Source organism: Lactuca serriola, chromosome 9, assembly GCF_051521515.1.
Source record: "Lactuca serriola cultivar US96UC23 chromosome 9, Lser_US96UC23_V15, whole genome shotgun sequence".
Classification (NCBI taxonomy): domain Eukaryota; kingdom Viridiplantae; phylum Streptophyta; class Magnoliopsida; order Asterales; family Asteraceae; genus Lactuca; species Lactuca serriola.
In genome coordinates, this window is record NC_136416.1 from 201,604,388 (window position 1) to 201,618,005 (window position 13,618).

The window sequence follows — 13,618 nt, forward strand, 5'->3', positions numbered from 1 at the left end:
AATCGGTCCATTCAAGCCCTAATCAACACATGCATGTGCGAAATCGGCCCTAAATCAAGAACACTATGAACCCTAGAATTCGAACAAAAGCTAAATGCAGCTTATTTCATCAAATTAAACATAAATCCAAGCTATTGAGTATCCGAAATACTTACTTGTGTGTTGGATTTAACAAGAAACGAAAAAAAAATTGAGAATCTTTGGAGGCTTCTTCCGTCCACAGCGTATGCGAGAAAGAGGTTTTGAAAAGAATAACAAAACAGTCAAAGGGTCAAAAGATATACCTGGTCGTCGCCCTACGCAGGGCGTAACACAAGGTTACCCGGGGCGTAACCCCATCCCCCTGAAATGTTCATTCGCGATCCGGGCACATTACGCAAGGCGTAATCCTACTTACGCAAGGCGTAAGTTTAACTGAAAATTTCCTTTTTTCTTTTAATTGAATTTCCTTTTCTTTTTAATCATTTAATCAAGAGACTTAAAACTTTATTATTTTTTTCTTTTTAATTTCTTCAGCTAATGATGACTTTACGATGAGTGATAAAAAAAATTATAAAAAACGGAGACGTCATAATCACTTATCTTTGTTAAGATCTAACGACAATGTCTGATCAAAAACCTTTGCATGCAAGAATTGGTTTGCGAAAACACCCACTTTCGGGATCCGTTAGAATATTTCCTTTGTTTTCCTTGCACCTTTAACTAAAAGCGGAACAAGAAGTGACCTAACTAGTCAAGAACAGCAAGAGCTCGGTCTTCCACTTAACCACCACAATACGCCTTGCTATACTACGCCTCATGGATTGAGTTGGACAATTCAACAAAGTAGTAGGCTAAGCAGGTCAAGAATTCCCTAATCGCTTTCATTCCCGAAACCCATGCAAAAAGTAAAGTCAAGCAATGTGTACAATCCCAAATTCCTGCAAAATAAAAACAAGAACCTTCCCGACAAATGAAATGATATCATCGAAAATCAAACTAAAAATAAAAACTAACTAAAAACAAATAACGAATAATCAAATAAACTAAATTAATGACAAACCGTTCCTCGACAACGGCGCCAAAAACTTGATGTGCACAAAAGTACCCACTAATTTTAATATTTATAACCTAACAAACTTAGACTAACTATGCACTTATAGGCAGTGTACCTAGTCAGATTACAGTATAGCTTAGGTAAGTCGGGTGTCGATCACAGGGAACGGTGGATTAATTTAATATATTTGATTATAGGTTACAGGTTACACGAAGAGAATAAAGAAATAAATATCAAACTAACAATTAATTAACTACTCTCGATAAACTAACAGGAAAGCAAATCTCTTCAGGTACTTTGGTTTAGACAAATTACACCTTAAAAACATAGACAATTGCATACACAAATTCATTTATTCATGTTCACCGATTCCTAAAATGATTAGATTCGCATTCACTATAACTAATCCTTTAGCAAACAAGTCAATTTAAACAGTGATCAATTGATTAAACTAACATGCTTCCTAGTGTTCAATTCGTATCAAGCAAGACCTGTAAATTTAGTTAATCAATTTAAACATTTAATTAACCTCTTGTTGATGGTCATCGAACAAGGCTCACACATTAACTTACTTATTCTCAAATTAATTATAGTTTCACATTCGTTATTTTTAGTCTTATAATCTCGATGGTCATCAAAAATCATAAGAGATAAGCAAATAAAGCAGATATTCATGCAACTCAATTCCCTTAACAACTAACAGAAAATAATCATTATTAACACATGAGGATCTTTAAACAAGCTTGGCAAGATAAATTAAACACAAATAAACTATTCAATATAGCAATTAGTCTAATAATCAAAGCTTCATTCAATCATAAACACAAAGTAAAAGGTTTTTACACCCAAATCAGAAACTAAATACAGAAAAGTACCACAATGGAATGTTAAACATGGTCACGTTAACAATCCATATGATTACCGACATGTATCCGCTCTCCAACCCTTCCGATCTCTGCTCCCGTTAGCTTAACGGCCTTCCGGCCGCCTTCTAGACCCTCAAAACGGCTTAACAGAAGTTAATTATCGACTAAATTAGGTTAGAAGTCGAATCTCCCCTTCCTGGTTAGCTGAAAATCGACATTTATAGTCTTTGTAGCCGACCTAAGTACGCCGGGCATACTTAGGATTACGCAGCGCGTACATAGGATTTACTCGCGATCAAGTCTATCCGGTGCAAGCGTGTACGCGACGCGTACCATTACCTTACGCGGGGCGTAAGTCGCTTTGGTCATTACGCGGGGCGTAATTACTCTGGACGCGGGGCGTAATCCACTTCTTCAGCATTTTGATTTCTTTTAGCTTCGAAGTCCGGTTTCCGCTTCAGTCTTTTCTTTTGTGCTTTATTGACAACAAATAGCTGCAAAACATAATTCAAAGTATTATGAGTACTTTTTAGTTCTAAAATAGAATAAATAAGGCCAAAATATTAAGATAAAGTGTATAAAAATATATATAAAAATACACATATCATCGGTCATTTGTATCTCAGACATTTAGTAAGGAGTTTAGTGTGTCAGTAGGCGAGTTAGAGTGCCCGTTGTGAGTCTCCATCGCCAACAAGCACGGGGTTTCTGCTTCTTCGGTCTATTGAGGATGTGAGTTAGAGATCTTCGGGGTACCCTTTCCAATATATTTGATTCTGATTCCCATGGGGGAGGTATGCGTGATTGTTGGGATGGTGTGACATCCCCATTTTCACGGCCAGAAAAGACCGATTTTGTTTATGCTTTATAAAAATCAGAGTATCTCTTTTAATAAAAATGTTGCGGAATTTGTTCACAGAAAAACATGATAATCGCATTATCAAAGCATTTCTAAAGAAATATATTTTATTCACTTCTAAAACATTTGGGATGTCCTCGTCAATATAGAAACATAAGCATAAACAAAACTTATATTCATTTACACTAGTGATCTACATCTCTTTTAAATCTCTCAGTGTAATGTCACTTCATACCGACACCTGTAATATAAATAAACTGAGTGGGTCAGGTTGGGAAACCTGGTGAGTACATAGGGTTTTCAATCCACAATAATATAATTATTATGTTTAAACAATCAAACAATCAACCCAATTACCCATCCCCATTATCTTCTTTATTCTTAAGGATCTACCCTAAGAATCAACTATTTCTCGTTCATTCATTCCTAAGGAATAGGTACGAAGTCCATCGTTGTAAATGACACATCTATCAAGCACAACTGCTAGTTCTGTCACTTAGGCGCGAATGCCAAAATTGTGACATTCTTTATGGGGCGCATCTGCCGAAATAGTCCTTTAGGCGCATCTGCCGGGGTTATGAGGTTCTCTAATAGGCGCTTCTGCCGGTAGAGTCCTTTAGGCGCATCTGCCGGGTTTGATTGACAGTATCGTTTTCGAGAGTCCACTCGGAATACATATCAATGGAATTTTAGAGTACACCGGTGAACACGTCGTTCACAACACCTACAGGTTGCGAGCATGCTAGTGTTCCACAGGACTGTCTAGAATAGTCCGTGGTTGTCATCCACACTCTGCTGAATGACGGGGCCATCATTTGGGAAAAAGGCTTCTCACATCGTCCACCTCTCACCCTCACCTGATGGTCTATTTCACCTCTCAACTCATCATCCAACTCATATTTCATCTATTACATCTACCAATGTCTTATCCCAACATTTTCGTAGATATAAAATACATATACAGTTTAAATCATTTAAAACGTGTATAAAATCGTTCACCCAGCATAGATAGCAAGTATTCAGATAATATGCACACATAGCATGTAATTTATATAAAATACTTTTATCTATGTGTAAGCTGAAAGTCACTATGCACTCACATGATTAGGTGGCGAGTCGGCACTCGGACAACACTTCGTTACTCTTAAAACAATTTCCTCGACAAAACCTAGTATCAATATGACTAGGGTTTAGTCTGACGTTAACCGCGACTAATTAATAGTCCAACTATTATTATTATTATTATTATTATTATTATTATTATTATTATTATTATTATATAAGAGTTAAATAACACTCAATATAACTCATAATAATAGCCCAAATACTTATTATAAGGTCCTAATAACATTACTATATTAAAACATAAGCTATACTAAAGATAGGTTAGGCGTAGCTCACTTACAACAGGTTTTCTCGAAAACCGGGCTTCGCTGGAGCAGTGTTTCCGAGCCGAAAGACCCTTTTTCTCGGGACTCCGAGAGCCTCGGGGCTTCCTGCGGGTGCTAGCGGGTTTACCTAGCCTTTAGGGGGGTTTGGGAGGCTAGAGAGAGAAAGTGAGTTTGGGAAGTGTGAAGAGAAGTGAATGCCCGACACCTCTATTTATCGGGTGAAATCCTGACGGACTTGCCGAGTCGGTTCACTGACTCGCCGAGTCAGTGCCATGTGTCATCATCTGATGGCTTTCCTTGGGGAGAAAGCCTTGGCCCATATTCAGCCACGTCACCCCTTTAGCAACAACACCCTGTCGACTTCTAAACCCCGTAACTTTCACATACGAGCTCCGTTTTCGACGTTCTGTTTTTCCACGCATAGGTAAAAACAAGATCTACAACTTTCATTTAGACTCCGTCGGCTAATTCTCTACCGATCTCAAATTTAACAGCAGGAGACGTTTAGAGTGTTAAATGACCGCAAAGAATTCGTAACTCCTTCATACGAACTCCGTTTTCGTCCATCTTTTTACCATTGAGTTCCTATTAATGAGATATTCAACTCTCATTTAGGTTGCGTAAGCGAAAAACCGCTCGAACTAAAACTCGAGTTTCGGGTCGTGCACTGCTAAGCCGAATCTTAGAAACATCATAACTTCTTCATACGAAGTCAGATTTGGGCGTTCTTTTTATGGATTTTCTCGGTTTAAAATATTCTACGACTTTCATTTAGGTCTCTAAGGCTAAGTCTTGCTCTATCGTAAATTCACTATTTACGCTTCCCGGTGTCGTGCCGGTTTTGCCGTAAAACTTCGACGAGCCATAACTTCTTCGTTATAACTCGGATTTTGGCTTTCTTTATATGTAATAAAACCTTGAGACATATTCTACAACTTGGTTAAGATTATTTTTTCTAAATAATCTTTTGTCGAAAATTCGTTTTCGACACTTATTGCCTCAAAATTGACTAACCCGAATCTGCGGACGTTACAATTATCTCCCCCTTAGGATGATTACGTGCCGGAATCATCAACGAAATGGGATAGTATAATGACTATATACGTTATCTCTTCATCCTAGGTAATAATCATAACTTCTATGTTGCTTCGAACGAGTATCTAACTCTTGGACTCCTTGACTGCAGGCGGTGCTCGGTCTTGCACCTGCTCGTTAGACTTTCAATCATGACCTTCGTGTCACAATCTCATTCTTTATCAGAGACTCCTTCTTCTTCTTAAAAAACTTAGGATAAGTTAATTTGATTACTACAATTGACCGATGTGTTATATTCTAATGACCTATCATCGTATGTAGCAACACTTAGACTCAGGTCTCTTAGAGTCAAATTCCGGAATGGAACATGCCTTCGTTCATGGTCTGATGTGATATAATCACATTTTAACATGTAGCATTTCTAGCTACCAAATTCTTTAACAACAAGCACGATACTTCTATTGATCGCTTTGATTTCAATCGTTTGGTTTAAGTCGGACGCTACATCAAACTTGGTTCTTTGAACCACGTAACCTACTCATCATAGTCGGACTCATTGTGACATGACCACTAGGGTCGGAATAACAATTGTCTTCTTAGTCATTTACCGAAACGATGGTAACGACATTCTTGAATAAAACGAAATTAGTTATTGGCTTCTTGGTAACCTTGTGACTTTCCCTGATCCAAGTGTGAGTCCTGTGCTTCCGGTAGTATAGGCCTTTACTACCATCCACACCTACTCATACTCGTCCCAAGTATTGTCTCGCAGTTTTCCAAGTCATTATCACAAAAAACAATTTTAACACATAAAAAATGTGTCCAAACAATCAAAAAATTTTCCCTAGATTCTACTAGGACTTATTCCATGCGTATCTTCAATCATCAATTCTGCTTCAGCTCAGTGGAAATGCCATATGATGGGTCAACTTCATGAATTACGTCAATCATTCCATCATCCTGCCAATCGAAGGTGTACTTCGGACGTACTGTACTCCTCTAAACGTACTGCATGACATATTCTAAAGGCAAGATACCAATCTTATGATATCTTCTGATAGGTGTCATTCACTATCATAAGCCTTTTCATTTCCTCTATTTACTCAATTCTCTATGAGTCCTTATCATGACATTCTATTCCCCAAAGCAGGCGTTTGGTGTATCGAGACGAGAATATAGATAGAGGAAGAATTAGACGCGTACTCCTCCTTATTACTCCAAAAAGTCACATGCCAGTTCTAATATCGTAAATTAACATTTAGAAATCTGAACACATAAAATTTCCAGATCCGGTCAGCAACAGACCATAGATCCGATCATATAATGCATATCATAAATCATTTAGCACATAAAAGCATGTTAGGAATTTTCCCTAAATAAGCTAGTGCTTGTGTCTATTCAGGTGCATTACCTAAATTTTATTAGACACACTCCTCACAATTATTGCTTAGCATTCTAAGTTTAAGTCTAGAAATAAATCCATATTCCTAGTTCGCTTAAACTAATGCTCTGATACCAACTGTGACATCACCATTTTCAAGGCCAGAAAAGACCGATTTTGTTTATGCTTTATAAAAATCAGAGTATCTCTTTTAATAAAAATGTTGCGGAATTTGTTCCTAGAAAAACATGATAATCGCGTTATCAAAGCATTTCTAAAGAAATATATTTTTATTCACTTTTAAAACATTTGGGATGTCATCATCAATACAGAAAGATAAGCATAAACAGAACTTACATTAATTTACACTAGTGATCTACATCTCTTTTAAATCTCTCAGTGTAATGTCACTTCATACCGACACCTGTGATATAAATAAATTGAGTGGGTCAGGTTGGGAAACCTTGTGAGTACATAGGGTTTTCAACCCATAATAATATAATTATTATGTTTAAACAATCAAACAATCAACCCAATTACCCATCCCCATTATCTTCTTTATCCTTAAGGATCTACCCTAAGAATCAACTATTTCTCGTTCATTCATTCCTAAGGATTTTCCTAAGGAATAGGTACGAAGTCCATCGTTGTAAATGACACATCTGTCAAGCACAACTGCTAGTTCTGTCACTTAGGCGCGGCTGCCAAAATTGTGACATTCTCTATGGGGCGCATCTGCCGAAATAGTCCTTTAGGCGCATCTTCCGGGGTTATGAGGTTCACTATTAGGCCCTTCTATAGGTAGAGTCCTTTAGGCGCATTTGCCGGGTTTGATTGACAGTATCGTTTTCGAGAGTCTACTCGCAATACATATCAATGGGTTTTTAGAGTACACCGGTGAACACATCGTTCACAACACCTAGAAGTTGCGAGCCTACTAGACTGGACTATCTAGAATAGTCCGTGGTTGTCATCCACACTCTGCTGAATGACGGGGCCATCATTTGGGAAAAAGGCTTCTCATATCGTCCACCTCTCACCCTCACCTCACGGTCTATTTCACCTCTCAACTCATCATCCAACTCATATTTCATCTATTACATCTACCCATGTCTTATCCCTACATTTTCGTAGAAATAAAATACATATACGGTTTAAATCATTTAAAACATGTATAAAATCGTTCACCCAACATAGATAGCAAGTATTCAGATAATATGCACACATAGCACGTAATTTATATAAAATACTTCATATCTATGTGTAAGCTGAAAGTAACTATGCACTCACCTGATTAGGTGGCGAGTCGGCACTCGGACAACACTTCGTTACTCTTAAAACAATTTCCTCGACAAAACCTAGTATCAATATGACTAGGGTTTAGTCTGACGTTAACCGCGACTAATTAATAGTCCAACTATTATTATTATTATATAAGCGTTAAATAACACTCAATATAACTCATAATAATAGCCCAAATACTTATTATAAGGTCCTAATAACATTACTATATTAAAACATAAGCTATACTAAAGATAGGTTAGGCGTAGCTCACTTACATCGGCTTTTCTCGAAAACCAGGTTTCGTTGGAGCAGCGTTTCCGAGCCGAAAGACCCTTTTTCTCGGGATTCCGGGAGCCTCGGGGCTTCCTTCGGGTGCTAGGGGGTTTACCTAGGCTTTAGGGGGGTTTGGGAGGCTAGAGAGAGAAACTAGAGAGAGGAAGTGAGTTTGGGAGGTGTGAAGAGAAGTGAATGCCCGACACCTCTATTTATAGGGTGAATTCCTGAAGGACTCGCCGAGTCGGTTCATTGACTCGCCGAGTCAGTGCCACATGTCATCATCTGATGGCTTTCCTTGGGGAGAAAGCCTTGGCCCATATTCAACCACGTCACCCCTTTTGCAGCAGCACCCTGCCGACTTCTAAACCCCGTAACTTTCACATACGAGCTCCGGTTTCGACGTCCCTTTTTTCCACGCGTAGGTAAAAACAAGATATACAACTTTCGTTTAGACTCCGTCGGCTAATTCTCGACCGATCTCAAATTTAACAGTAAGGAGGCGTTTAGACTGTTAAATGACCGCGAAGAATTCGTAACTCCTTCATACGAACCCCATTTTCATCCATCTTTGTATCGTTGAGTTCCTATTAATGAGATCTTCAACTCTCATTTAGGTCGCGTAAGCCAAAAACCGCTCGAACTAAAATTCGAGTTTCGTATCGTGCACTGCTAAGCCGAATCTTAGAAAAATTATAACTTCTTCATATGAAGTCAGATTTGGGCGTTCTTTTTATGGATTTTCTCGGTTTAACATATTCTACAAGTTTTCGTTTAGGTTGCTAAGGCTAAATCTTGGTCTATCATAAATTCACTATTTACGCTTCCCGGTGTCGTGCCGGTTTTGCTGTAAAACTTCAACGGGCCATAACTTCTTCGTTATAACTCGGAGTTTGGCCATCTTTATATGTGGGCGTTACAGATGGACTGGCTTAGTCGATTCGGTGTCATGATTGATTGTAAGGGTTAGCGGGTGGTAGATCGAACCCCAAGTGGGGGAGAACTGATTATATATGGCGAGGGAACCAGAGTGGGATTAGGGTTTTGTTCAGCTGCCAGGGCTCGATAGTATATTCAGCACGGGTGTGCAGGTTATCTAGCGTATGTGGTGGATACACATGTCATGGATCAGAATCCAGTTTCAGAGGTTCTAGTGGTTAGAGAGTTTGCTGACGTGTTCCCAGAGGAGTTACCAGGGATACATCTGGAAAGGCAGGTCGAGTTCTGGATCGACCTGGTGCCGGATGCAGCTCCTATCGCCAAGGCGCCGTACCGACTGGCGCCACCCGAGATGCAGGAGTTGTCATCACGGTTGCAGGAACTGTTGGGCAAGCAGTTCATTTGACCTAGCAATTCTCCATGGGGAGCACCGATCCTCTTCTTCAGGAAGAAGTACGGTTCGCACCGGATGTGCATTGATTATAAGGAGTTGAACAAGCCAACGGTGAAGAACCGTTATCCACTCCTGAGGATTGATGATCTTTTTGATCAGGTGTAGGGAGCATATTGGTTTTCCAAGATAGGCTTGAGGTCGGGGTATCATCAGGTCCGGGTTAGAGAGGAGGGCGTCGAGAAGACCACGTTCCGGACTCGTTATGGACATTATGAGTTCGTGGTGATGCTATTTGGGCTCACCAACACGCCCGTGGTATTTATGGACCCAATAAATCGGGTCAGCAGACCGATGCTTGACCGCTCGGTCATTGTGTTTATTGATGATATCTTGGTATATTCCAAGACCCGAGAGCAGCATAAGGAGCACCTTAGGGAGTTTGTTGGGAGTTATGAGATGAGAATGGTTGTATGCCAAGTTCTCGAAGTGTGAGTTTTGGTTACTAGAGGTCCTGTTCCTCGGACATCTCGTTAACCAGGAGGGGATTTTGGTCGACCCGGCCAAAGTTAAGGCAATCATGCAGTGGGAGGTGCCGAGAACCCCGTCAGGCATCAGGAGTTTTATGGGATTAGCTGGGTACTACCGGAGATTTATACGGGATTTCTACAAGATTGCAGTACTCCTCACTCATCTACGAGGAAGGGGGTGGTTTTTCGGTGGGGCCCTGAGCATAGACCTGTCAATCCGTGTCTGCGTGTCGTGTATTCGTGTTAGACACGAATTTACACGACACGAATTTGTTAAACACGAACACGAAACGAATTATAAAATGTGTTTGGGGTATCAAACACGAACACGACACGTAAAAATTTCGTGTGACACGTGACACGACATGAATAGACACGTTTTTTAGCCGTGTTACACGAAAACATGAATAGACACATTTTTAATGGATTTTTTAAGCTAGGGCTAGAAACTAACTATTGAATTTTACAAAATTGGTCCCTAATATATTATAAATATAAAATTTAACCCTAAAGTATATATGTATATATATATATATATATATATATATATATATATATATATATATATATATATATGTGTTTTATACGTGTTTGTACGTGTCGCGTGTCAACACAAATTTGTATCGTGTCTTATACGTGTCTAAACAGGTAAATTCTTGTTTGACACGTATAAGACACGAAACACGAATTTAAAATACGTGTCAGACACGAATAAACACGAAACACGAATTTCTAAAACACATACACAGAAAACTCGTATCGTGTTCGTGTCGTGTTAATCGTGTCGTGTATCAAATTGCCAGGTCTACCTGAGCAGCAGAGGGTGTTTGAGACCCTCCGACAACGCTTGTGCGAGGCTCCAGTTTTGACCCTCCCGGAGGGAGTTGAGGATTTTGTGGTGTTTTGTAATGCATCCACCACAGCTCTGGGAGCCTTCCTCATGCAGAGAGGACGGGTGATAGCCTACGCTTTGCGGCAGCTGAAACTGCATGAGACGAGATACCCTACTAATGACTTGGAGCTAGGAGTGGTAGTGTTCGCTCTCAAGATTTGGAGACATTACCTCTATGGGGTCCACTGTACCATGTACACGGATCACAAGAGCCTGAGACACATCATGGATCAGCCGAACTTGAACATGAGACAACGCAGGTGGCTGGATGTAGTCAAGGACTACGACTGCGAGATCCTTTGCCATCCCGGTAAAGCGAATGTGGTGGTGTACGCTTTGAGCTGCAAGCCAGCTGGGTCTTCCACCCTAACGATATGTATGAGGATAGCGGTAGACTCTTCGCTTGTGAGTTTGATCAGAGATGCTCAGGTTGAGGGCATGCGACCAAAGAACTGGAAGTTGGAAAGGATCCGGGGCGAGAACACTCGGTTTGTGCAGGATAGCTGGGGATTGTTGACCCGATGTGGTCGGGTATGGGTTCTGATGTATGGTGGGGTCAGACAGACAGTTATGGAGGAGGCGCATAAGTCTCACTTCTATATTCACCCGGGGGCCACCAAGATGTATCGGGACTTGAGTTTGAGCTACTGGTGGCCATGCATGATGCAAGAAATTTCTTGGTATGTTGAGAGGTGCTTGACTTGTAGGATGGTCAAGGCCGAGCATCGGAGGCCGCATGGCGCGATGCGACCCATGGAGATTCCCATGTGGAAGTGGGAACAGATCACGATGGACTTCATTACCAAGCTGCCGAGGACGATAAAGGGGTTTGACGCTATATGAGTCATCGTAGATCAATTGACCAAGAGTGCTCAATTGTTGGCCATATAGGAGAGTTCATCGGCCGAGAAGTTAGCTGATGTGTATGTTGGCGATATTGTCGCTCGCCACGAGGTTTTGGTTTCTATTGTTTCCTACCAAGATGTTAGATTTACCTCCCGCTTCTGGCAGAAGTTCCACGAGGAACTGGGCACACGACTGCACTTTAGCACAACATTTCATCCGCAGAACGACGGTCAGAGCGAGCGGACTATACAGATCCTCGAGGGTATGTTGATGACATGTGTCATTGACTTCAGTGGGAGCTGGGATTCCCACCTACCCCTTGCAGAGTTCGCCTAAAACAACAACTATCATTCCAGCATTGCGCCCCGCCTTTTGAGCTGTTGTATGGGCGGAGATGTCGCACCCCAATCTGTTGGGGTGAGGTTGGTCACAGGGTGATGGGACGGACGGAGGTAGTCTTTCAGACTACTGAGAAGATTCAACAGATTAGGCAGCGACTGCAGACCGCTCAGAGTCGGCAGAAGAGTTACGCCGATAGACGCCAATCCGAGTTAGAGTTCCAGGTGGATGATATGGTACTCCTGAAGGTCTCACCCTGGAAGGGTGTGATCCGCTTCAAGAAAAGGGGGAAATTGGGTCCCCGTTACATTGGGCCGTTCAAGATCATTTCCAGGGTAGGCAAGGTGGCATACAGGCTAGAGCTACCGAAGGAGCTTAGTCGCATCCACATCACTTTTCACGTTTCACAATTGCAAAAGTGCATTATGGATCAGGAGGCAGTGGTGTCGTTAGATGATATTCAGGTCGATGAGCGCCTGAATTACGTAGAGAGGCCGGTGGCCATACCGGAGAGGAAGACGAAAGTTCTACAGAACATGGACATACCTTTGGTAAAGGTACAATTTGAGCATCGGAGAGGATCCGAGTGGACGTGGGAGCCCGAGTCCGAGATGTGGGAGCACTACCTGGAGCTGTTTGCCGCAGCAGACTTCGAGGGCGAAGTCTAGGTCAAGTGGGGCAGAATTGTAACATCCCGAGATTTTGCAGGTATTTCCGAACCCTCTTCTATCATTACTTTGTCAATTATAGCCCTTGGGATTGAGAATGAAGAGCCAAGATAAGTTTAAGGGCGAAGTTTTCAAATTTGGGCCAAGTTTAAGGGCGAAGTTTTCAAATAAGGTCTTAATGGATTAATACGAAGGATTAAGAACTATATGGACGTCCAAAGTGATAAAGTTCATGACTTTATGGATCCTAGGCATGTTAGGTCTCTGGATCTGAAGTTTGGGCTTAAGTGCTTAAGCCGTTAAGCACTTAATGAGGTTTTGGCTAATTTTCCAGTACGCCGAGTGTAAATCCAGTACGCCCAACGTACTAGGTCAACCACCCTAATGGTGGTCAACATTTGGATGAGTACGCCCCGCATACGTCCTCTGTTGGGATTTTGACAAATGGGCTTCGGGTTTGGACTGTTTATGGACTAAATGAAATTTGGCGCTTGCTGGACTTTGTAAATGAGATGTTTTGGGCCAGGTAGTGATAGTGGATCATGGGGTTAGGCCCAATTAGGAGGTTGGGCCTAATTTAGTAAATTGGGTCAATAATGGGTTTTATATATATGGACTTTCAAGTCAAGGACTTGGTATTGGGCCTAGGCCCAATAAAGAGAATTGGCTTAATGAGGAATGTGGGAACTTAGTAAAGGGAGTTATGTTGGGTATTAACCTAGTATTTATTATGTAACAGTTCAAGATTCCCGGTGAGACAGCAGTCAGAGAGTTACAATATTTCAACACTACTAGCGAGGTGAGTTGTCCTCACTATATCAACAGGGTCTAACGCACCAATGTCGGCCCTTATCAGATTTGCATCCGGGTTTATTGCATGACATGTTG